The following is a 10,574-nucleotide window of genomic DNA, read 5'->3' on the forward strand; positions in this document are numbered from 1 at the left end:
GTATTGCATTAGGCAAATCTGCTACACAGGAACTGTAAAACAGTCCATTAATTAATTATAGTCAAGTTCAGCTGAAGATGGAAAAATAAAACAAGTCCACAAATATGACCTTGAGTATATCATACTTGTATTTATAGACTTTCTCAAGTACAGTTTTGATACATTAAACACTAATGACCAAAGACCAGAACAGTTGTGGGATGACATCAAAAACATCACACAGGAAGAAAACAAAAGGTCATTAAAAAGATAAGAAAGAAAGAAAGAAAGAAAGAAAGAAAGGTCAAAACAGAAGTCAGAAGACATCTAAATCTTACTCTTTAGTGCAGAGAAGCTAAAAAGAATGGAAAAATTGAGGAAGTAAAAGAGCTGAACACAAAATTTCAAAGGGCAACTCAAGAAGACAGAGTAAAATATTATGATCAAATGTGCAAATACCTGGAATTAGAAAACTAAAAGGGAAGATCACACTCAGGATTCTCAAGTGAATGATCTGAAGAGAAAATTTAAGCCTTGCCTTGCTATGTTGAAGGATCCTATAAGCAAAACGAGTCACTAGCGTCAACTTTTTGAGGACAGTACATTTGCCCAGTAAACAATCAAAAAGTTCTTTTGCTACCTTCATATTTTTCCATAGCCTGTACAACATTAGGTAGTTGATTCACACCCTGGTAGAGTTGGTAAAAGTTTTGTAAATTTGCTGTTTGTCTTTGAAATTTCTTGGCAAATCAGTTAAAATCTGGGAATCAATGAAGTAAATCTTCTTGTAAACTCTGCCTCAATTCTGCATCTTCTACAAAAGCTTCCACTAAATTTAATCTCACTTCTATTCTGTTTTTATCCACGAGAGGCTGCTTAAGCCACTGATTAATCAATCTTTGTCCTTGAGGGGTTTTATATTTATTCAACAATGAAGCCAGAGACTGAGAGCCAGCAATATTTTCAGTAGAACCCTTGAAAAGGTTAAGGTTTCTGACTGTTGCAATATCCAATTCCATGTACTGGTTGAAGTCAAACCTAGTCAGTTCAAACTGTCCAATGTTAGAATCATCTAATAGGAGCTCTAAAAACTTTATTACTGCAGACAATGATGAAACTGCAACAGTTAAGGGGTTTATTAGGGAAGTGAGCAGGTTACAATTCAGGGTCAGAAATGTTCAGAGCACAGTTCTTATGGTCAGGACAACCTTTTCTCTGCCATACCACAGTAGTTCCCTCTGCTCTGGTAATGCTACAAAGCTCTTTTAATGCTGCTGATAAATACCCAAAAGACACACAACTCTACCATAAGCCTCATCCTGAAGACACTTGGCTTTGGCTCCATGTATCAGCAAATGTAGCTCCCCCAACTATGAGCCTGGAGGTCTCCTGCCCAAAGTTACTCAGCTAGTGGCTCATTTGGACTCCTGGTATAGTGCTGTGGATCAGCACTGGACTGCAAGCCATAAGGTCAGCAGTTCAAACCTACCAGCCACTCCTTGGAACTGACTCAATGGCACTTAACAACAACAACAACAACAACAACGTGGACAAAATATTGAATGATGCAAAAAGCATCCAAAGAAGATGGAAAGAAAATGCAGGCACACTGTAGGAAAAAAAAAAAAAGGTACCATTTCCAGAGGTAGGATATGATCAAGAACTCATGGTACTCAAGGAAGAAGTCCAAACTGCAGTAAAGGCATTGGTGAAAAATAAGACTCCAGAAATTGACAGAATACAAATTAAAATCTTTTACCAAATTTACAGAATACAAATTAAAATATTTTAACAGACACTTATTGGTCTATGCCAAAATTTGGAAGCTAGCTGCCTAGCCAACTAATTGGAAGAGATCCATATTTGTGTCCTTTCCTCAGAGAGGTGACCTAGCAGAATGTGGAAATCATTGAACAATATCATTAATATCACATACAAGAAAAATTGTGTTGAATAATTGAAAAATGGTTTCAGCAGTACATCTACAGGGAACTGTCAGATTTTTAAGTTGGATTCAGAAAAGGATGTAGAACTTGGGACATTATTGTTGACCTCAGATAGATCTTTGCTGGAAGCAGAGAATACCAGGAAGATGTTTGCTTGTGCTTAATTGAGTGTGTGGATCATTACAAGCTACCGATAACATTGTGAAGAATAGATATTCCAGCACTCTTAATAGGGCTTATGCAGAGCCTGTACATAGATGAAGGCAGTCATTAAACAGAACAAAGGCAGTCATTATACAGAACAAGGGATACCGAATGGCATAAAAGAAGGGAGGTAGTATTCAAGGGTGGTATCTTTCCACCATATTGATTCAATTATGCTGTGTAAATAATAAAAGAAGCTGGGTTATATGAAGATGAATATGACATCTGGATTGTAGGAAGACACATTAGCAACTTGTGATTTGAAGATGACATAACCTTGCTTGCTGGATGTGAAAAGGACTTGAAATACTTACTGATGAATAACAAAGATTATAGCCTTCAGCATTGATTTGACAAAACTGTAAAGAAAGGAAAATCCTCAGCTGGATCAATAAATAACATCATGATAAATGGAGAAAAGATTGAAGTTGTCAAAAACATCATTTTTCTTGGATCCACAATTAACACGGATGGAAGCAGTAGTCAAGAAATCAAATGATGTATTACATTAGGCAAATGTGCTGCACAAGACCTCCCTAAAGTGTTCAAGAACAAAGATGTTAGTTTGAGGACTGAGGTGCACCTAATCCAAGTAATGGTATTTTCAATTGTCTCATATGTATGTGAAAGTTGGCCAATGAATAAGGAAAACTGCAGAAGAATCAATGCATTTGAATTAAGTTGTTGGAGAAGAATATTAAAAGTACCATGGACTGCCAGAAGAAGAAACAAATCTGTCTTAGAAGAACTTCAGTCAAAATATTCCTTAGAAGTCAGAATGTTGAGATATTATTTCTCGTATTTGGGACACGTAATCAGAAGGACCAGTCCCTGGAGAAGGACATCCTGCTTGGTAAAGTGCAGGGTCTACAAAATAAAGGAATACCTCCATCTGCTAACCGCAAGTTCAGCAGTTTGAAACTACCAGCAGTTCCGTGCGAGAAAGATGAAACTTTCTGTTCCTGTGAAGATTTACAGCCTTGGAAACCCTGTACAGGGTCGCTATGACCCTGTACAGGGTCGCGACTCCATGGCACATCACCACCACAAACAGCAACTATGGGCTCACGTGTAGCAACAATTGTGATTATGGCCCAGGACCGAGAATTGTTTCATTTGTTGTGCATAGGGTCACTGTGAGTTGAAATTACCTCAAAGGCATCTAACAACAATGGGCAACGTATTGAATGATGCAAGGAATATTAAAAGAAGATGGAAGGAATACAGAGTCATTCTATCAAAAAGAAATATTCAATGTTCAACCATTTAAAAAGATTTCACTGGCACTGTAGGAAGATATGCAAAGTGCCCTGAAGGTAATGGTATAAAACAAAGCTCCAGGAATTGAAAGAATACAAATTAAAATGTTTCAACAAACTAATAAAGTGCTGGAGGCACTCACTCATCTATGCTAAGACATTTTAAAGATACTTAACTGGTCAGTTTATTGGAAAAGATCCATATTTATGTCCATTCTAAATAAGGTTACCCAACAGAATGCAGAAATCATCTAACAATATCATTACTAACACAAGAAAATAAAACTTTGCTGAAGATAATTTTTAAATGGTTGCATTAGTACTTCAATAGGGAGCTGCCAGAAGTTCAAACTAGATTCAGAAGAGCAAATGGAACTAGATATATCCTTGTTAACATCAGATGGATCTTGACTGAAAACAGAGAATATCAGTAAGATGGTTACTTATGCTTTATTGAATATGCAAAGGTTTTTGACTGTGTGGGTCACAACAAACTGTGGAAACATTGGGAAGAATGGGTCTTTCAGAACATTGGTTCTGAACAAGAATGGGTCTTTCAGAAATGTGCACGTGAGGAATCTGTTCTTAGACCAAGAGGCAGTTGTTCCAACAGAATAAGGATATACTGAATGGTTTGAAATCAGAGAAGGTGTGTGCTAGGGCTGTTTCTTTCCACCATACTTATTCAATCTGTAGTTGAGCAAATAATCTGAGGAGCTGAATTATGTAAAGAACCATGTGGCATCAGAATTGGAGGAAAACTCGTTAATAACCTGTGATACGCAGCTAACACAACCTTGGCTGCTGGAAACGAAAAGGACTTGGGATACTTACTGATGAAGATCAAAATATTGTATGGATTGCACCTCAAAGTAAAGGAAATGAAAATCCTCATAACTGGACCAATAAATCACATCATGATAAATATAAAAAAGATTGAAGTTGTAAAAGACTTCTTTTTGCTTGGATCCACAATTAATACTGTTGTGAAGAAATCAAAAGATGGATTGCATTAGGCAGATCTTCTGTAAAAGACCTTTTGAAAAGACCTTTTTAAAGTGTTAAATATCAGAGATGTCATTTTGAGACTAAGGTGTAACTGACCAAGCCCTGTATTTTCAATTGGATCATATGAATTTGAATGTTTGACAATGAATAAGGAAAACCGCAGAATAATCGATGCACTTGAATTAAGGTGTTGGTGAAAAATATTGAAAATACCATGAATTGTCAGAAGAACAAACAACTTTTTCTTGGAAGATGTGCAGCCAGAATGCTCCTTAGAAGTGAGAATGGCAAGACATCGTCTTTTATTCTCTGAACATATTCTCAGAAAGAACTAGTCCTTAAAGAGGGGCATCATGCTTGGTAAAGTTGAAGGTCAGTGAAAAAGAGGAAAACCCCTAATAAGATGGATTGGCATAGTGACAGCAGCAATGGGTTCAAATATAACAATTGTGAGGATGGCACAGGATCCTGCGGTGCTTTGCTGAGTTGCAAATAGGGTGCCTGTGAGTCAGAACCCACATAAAGGCCTCTAAAACATCAACAAATGACCCATCACAATAGATTGAATACAGAAGCAGATATGAGAGTTCAGGTGTTTCCTATGAAGCCAGGCAATAGTTCTACTCGTCTCACTATTTTTTTTTTTTTTCTGGAAAATACCGTTAATTTACAAAAAAAATTTTATGTAGGTTGGCCCACAATGGTTTTATTCTTTCTAATTTTAAAGATGGCCACAAATGCTGGCACAACTTGATTGTACCTAACAACAACAATTTTAAAGAAAAAATGAAATAATTCAAAATTTTCTCCTTTCACATTCCTATTGTGTGGTAAAAGCACACTGAATACTTGAAGGCTATTGGGGGAAGGCAGCAGAGAAGAGCAATGAACATGGCCTAGGTAAACTGTGTGGTCATCAGTTATACTCTTCACCCACAATCTGTTAAGCTTTTTAAGCCACAGTGATCCAGATTTCAGAACATAGGACTGGGCAATAGGAGCCCTGCACTTTACAGGGTACAATCTGGCTTCATCTAGCACATCCTCTCTTGAAATTCCAAGGGTGCTCTCTCCCCCATCCAACCCAGGGCTTTTCTAGGCCACACTGGACTCCCAGACCCCTGGGTTTCTCTATACAAACAAGCCCCACCCCACATCCTGGTTGGGTCTTTGCTCCTGTGGGTGGCCTAGGTGTCGATGTATGACCTCCTAAGCCCAAGGAGTGGTTGCTATCGTTGCTAAGTGCCGTTGAGTTGGGATCCCACTCATAGCAATCCTGTATAGAGTCCCCATGCAGGGTTTCAGAGGAGCAGCTGGTGAGTTGGAACTGCCAGCCTTTACAGTCCAAACCGACTTTGCAGTTTACTGCATTAACCGGCAGTGCCACACCAGAAGTCCGAGGAGTGGTTAAGGGGTGGCTATTTAAGGTGAGTGTTGGTGGAGGTTGAACAAGGGGTCTGTGGTGTCCATGATCAAGCCTGTGAGGACCTTTGTGGTATACAGTTAAGAGACATGGGATGGCTGTTGCACTTTCTAGCACCAAACTCTGAGGAGTTTAAGTATTACAAGTAGGAATCTGATCTTCTGTCGTTCATCTCCTTGTTGTCCAGGAGAATACAGAATCTATTTATTTAGCAGGGGGCCTCCATTTGTACTCTTGTCCATGATTTTACACATGCTGGCTAACTTCTAGTTCTGGAATGTTTCTAGTGAGCTACGACCTCTGTTGCTAGTCATTTCTTATCTAGAAACTCAAACTTCAGGATCATGACCTATTCTCACTGTGCACATTCTTAACAAAATAAGCATGTTTGTGTCGAGGCATTATATTAGAGACTTGCAAGTCCTTCAGGTTGTCAAGGGATCAATAAGCTTTCCCCAGAGGAAGAATCAGCTGGACTTTAAGCAAAGTCAATGAGCACAGAATGCATGTCCTCTCAGGAGTAACCAGATTTGGCCATGTGTCAGTCCAAAGGGATGGCTGCTCCAGGTTAGGGACACTGATTTATCTTAGATTGTGTGTGAGCAAGGCCTGCTGAATCCATGAGTGCTCAGACCCAGATGAGCCATGCATTGAGCTCAGGCTCCTCCATCATGACACTGTGGGTATACATCATACACCATGTGGCTGCATGATAAGAAATGTCTAATAGCTACTCATCCTAAAGACAGAAGTCTCAGTTAAGAATTATAACTGTGTCTACTACTTGGGGTAAAGATATGGGGTCCCAACTCTTAGCAAGTTACTCCTAAGTATAACTGTGATTTGTAGAGTGGTTCCTATATGCCACTAAGTACTTCATGGTCATTGTTCACACATCATGACATGATTTAAGGCATCACTGTTCTAAGCACTTTAAAAATTAATATTAATTCATACAATATTCATAAACACCATTTGGGGCAACTATAATGATTAATTCCATTTCACAGTTGAAGAAACTAAGGCAAAGAGCTGTTAGGTAACTTACCCAAGGTTGTCCAACTGGTAGGTGGTGACTGGGGACATGACCTGCGGCAGTCTGCCTCCAGGATCCAACTTTTATTAGACTTAACCTCTTAACAGTTCTTTAGAACAGGTACTATTTATTACCATCCCAGTTTCATAGAGGGATGGTAATAAAGACTTAGCATGAACTAAGTTAAGTCTTCCAGATTCCACAGCTTTTCTGAATAAGTAACTTGGCTAAGGTTGCATAACCAAGTAGTATCAGAGGTCAAATTCTGTCTACTGAATCAGTTGAATAGTGCAGCATTCCCTACTCCTTCCCTGCGTTTGTGCTGGGGGCACAAACATTCAGTTCGCTGAAAGTTGAAAAGTTCTGTCCCTTGAGATGTGAGTTCTGTTGTCATTTCTATTATTAGTAATGACTGATTTGGGATAAGAGTCTACAGGTAGAATGGGAGGGAGGTCCCTTGATCACTTTTTCAAAGCACTTGAGATTTTCAGGTTGGTTGGGGGACATGGGGGTGGAGGGAGATGAGCATTTACAGAGAACTGAATTGCCCTTCCTGCCAAATTTTGTCTGGGAATTTTGTTACTGAGAGCTCAGTTGACTTATGTCATGATCATAATTTCTTGTTGTGTGCTGTAGAGAATGAGTTCCAACTCATAGCCACCCTGTATAGGGTTTCCTAGAGCAGATGGTAGATTTGAACTGCCAAATTTGCAGTTAGTGCAATTAGTAATCTAGTGCTTATCTTACAGTATCACACCAGGGTTCAATAACTAGGAAATGTGAAATAAATGAAATGTCTCACAATATAATAAAGGAAGGATCCCTGGTGGCACAAATGGTTAAGTGCTTAACTGGTACCAAAAGGTTAGTGATTCAAACCCACACATTGTCTCAGAAGGAGACAGACCTGACAATCTGCTTATGTAAAGATTATAAGTTAGGAAGCCTTATGGGGCAGTTCTATTCTGCTTCATGGGTTTGCTATGAATCAAAATTGACTTATAGCTCTCAACAACAACAGCAGGAAGTGCAAGGTTTTGTAGACTGTTAGATTTGGGTTCACGTTCTACCTCTACTCTTTAATAGTGTTCTTTCCTCATGTCACTGTGCTGGTTGTGATGAGCATAGGACTCAGAGCAGACAGCCAATATGAATGATGGTTTCCTTTCCCTTTCTCTCTTCAGAGCCTCATGTAAACTCTGAAAGGACCTGTAGAAACCACTAGTGTCTTTAACCATGGATGTCAGAATGCAGGGTATTTGGCTAGTGAAGAGAGAGCCTCGCCAGCTCATCCATCCCCTGGACTCCGGAAAGCAGAGACTACCTTGGCCAGCAGTGCAGCCTGCTGAGCCTCTGACACAATGGCTCGGGCAGAAGGCCCAGGTCTATCTGGCCCTTTGCCTGGGATGCTCCAGCCAAAATGCACAGGCCAGGAAACCTGGCTGGGAACATCCAGAGGCCTGTAACCATCTCTCTCTGTGGTCCAGGACCTGCATCTGCATGCTCAGAAGGATGTTGTTGTTTTTGTTGTTGTTGTTGGATGCTGCCAAGGCAATTCCAACTCATAGTAGCCCTGTGTGACAGAGTAGAACTGCCCCAAAGGGTATTCTTGGCTATGATATTTATAGAAGTAGATATCCAGGTCTTTCTCCTGCAGAGTTTCTGGGTGGTTTCGAACCTCCAACATTCTATTTAGCAGATGAGTGTTTAGCTGTTGCACCATCAGGGTTTCTTGTTCAGAAGGATACCTGGGACATTTGCAAAAGCAGAGAGGAAAGCTGATGCCAGATTTCTCTTTCTTGTTCTGCCTTGATGGTTTAGTTTTGTGTTGTGGGATAAAGACAAGTAAGTGGTAAAGCCATTTCTGGGAATTAATCAAATTTAGCCAGTTATCCCTGGGTCAGGGCTACAAAATGCTAGGAAGCTACATACTTGTATTCTTTAGAGGAGAGCAAAGAGCCCAGGTCTGAAAATATTTTTAAAGCATTTCCTCTTCTCTCTCAGTCTGGCTTGGAGGTAACTGAGGGAGCTGGAGCATATGTTCCATTTTGATTTGCATTTGCACACTTTCCTGCATCCATTATCTCACCTCATTAGGGCTTGGAAGGGGAAGTAGAACTGAGTGAAGCAGCAGCATGTGCTTTTCCTGAGGCCTGTGGAGAGTTGTCCCAAACGGTAAATGAAACAGTTGTGAGGACCGGCAAGGAGCCCGAAGGATGCTGGACATCTTTGGGCACAGGCCCACAGTGCCCAAGTCACATGGACCCAGAAGGAAGCATCCTTGGCTAGGCAGTTCCTTGATTAATGATCCCACCTAAGCTCAGACTCTCTGAAAGACCCTGCAAACCACCCCCAGATGGCTGCATTTCTGGTTTCATATTCCAGCACAGCAAATAGTTAAACTGGAATTGAGTACCTTTTAAAAGTAGAAGTGGACAGGTAAATATTATGTTGTTCTTAATGAAAACAGCATAAGGAAAATTACATTGTCAGAACTATCAAGAACTGGGAGTTATAATGGTGTTTCTGGGGGACCAACTTGCCTTGTGTTACTTTTTGCATGCCTCAAATTTAAAATCAAATAAATACATAACAATTTGTATATATGAGGGGACTTCAAAAAGTTTGTGGGGGAAATGAAATAAAAAGATAATGGAATTTTCCAGTGGGGCTTGATGGCAGCTAGAGTAGAGGTGCACTGAGGTTCACCATCAGCAATACCACAGAATACCAGGCAAAGCAGATTCCAGGCAGAGCTACAAAACTTGGAACCACATAAGTACGAATATTTTAAAATAATAAGTTTGAAGGCTTCTAGCTAGTGGAACTTGTAGCAGAGGTAAGAAATCTGCCAGGTTCAGTGGCCTGTAGCTGACAACTTGAGCAAGACCAAATGGCAAAACCAAGCAGGGGAGCAGACACACCATGGAAAAATGCCGCAAGACGCTTGAGGCAAAGGTGCAAAATACACTTTGTTGCTTTTGCATTGTTCTGATTCTCTCTCTCTCCTTTTTTTTTTTTTGGCATCTGTTCATTGCCCGCCTCCCCACTGTTTGAGCACCTCCATTCTGGTGACTAGAGGGGTGCCTGAGCTAGTGGATACCCCCAGCCCTCACCACTGGTGGGTTCTTCTGCAATGCATGCACACAGATATTCTCAGCCCAGAGCCAGCCCTGAACTTTTTTTTTTTTTTTTAATACAGAAAAGGCCAGAACAAGGGGTGTGGAGAGAAAAAGAGAGTCTTTAAAAAAACAGGCCAATCGGACAGCTTTGAAGGCAAGAAGGTGAAAGAGGACATTAAAGTCATACTCATATTAAGCTACAGATTTTTTTTCTTCTTCTTTTCTCCCTCCTCTCCCTTTTCTGTGATTATAGACTACAGTATCCAATCTAGTTTTGTATTATTTTTTTTTTTTGCTGGTGCTGTTTTACTGTTTTATGCTAGCCCTTCCACCTTTGGGGGACTCTTTCTCTCCCTACATTACCCAAGAAGAGACAGTAACTGCTGCCATATAGTCAAGGTATATTCACACTCTATAAAACACCAAAATCCAGCAAGAGCCATTACCAACTGCAATACATCAGGGAGGCAGAAAACAGTTGTGAAAGTTACTCTGAGTAAAGCAATAAGAAGAATGAAAAGGGAAGCCCACATCCTGATCACATCTACCTGGAAGCAATCAGCATAAAAAATACCAAAACACATACTCAATTAAGTA

Source organism: Chrysochloris asiatica, unplaced genomic scaffold (genome assembly GCF_000296735.1).
Source record: "Chrysochloris asiatica unplaced genomic scaffold, ChrAsi1.0 scaffold00143, whole genome shotgun sequence".
In the NCBI taxonomy this organism is placed as follows: Eukaryota; Metazoa; Chordata; class Mammalia; order Afrosoricida; family Chrysochloridae; genus Chrysochloris; species Chrysochloris asiatica.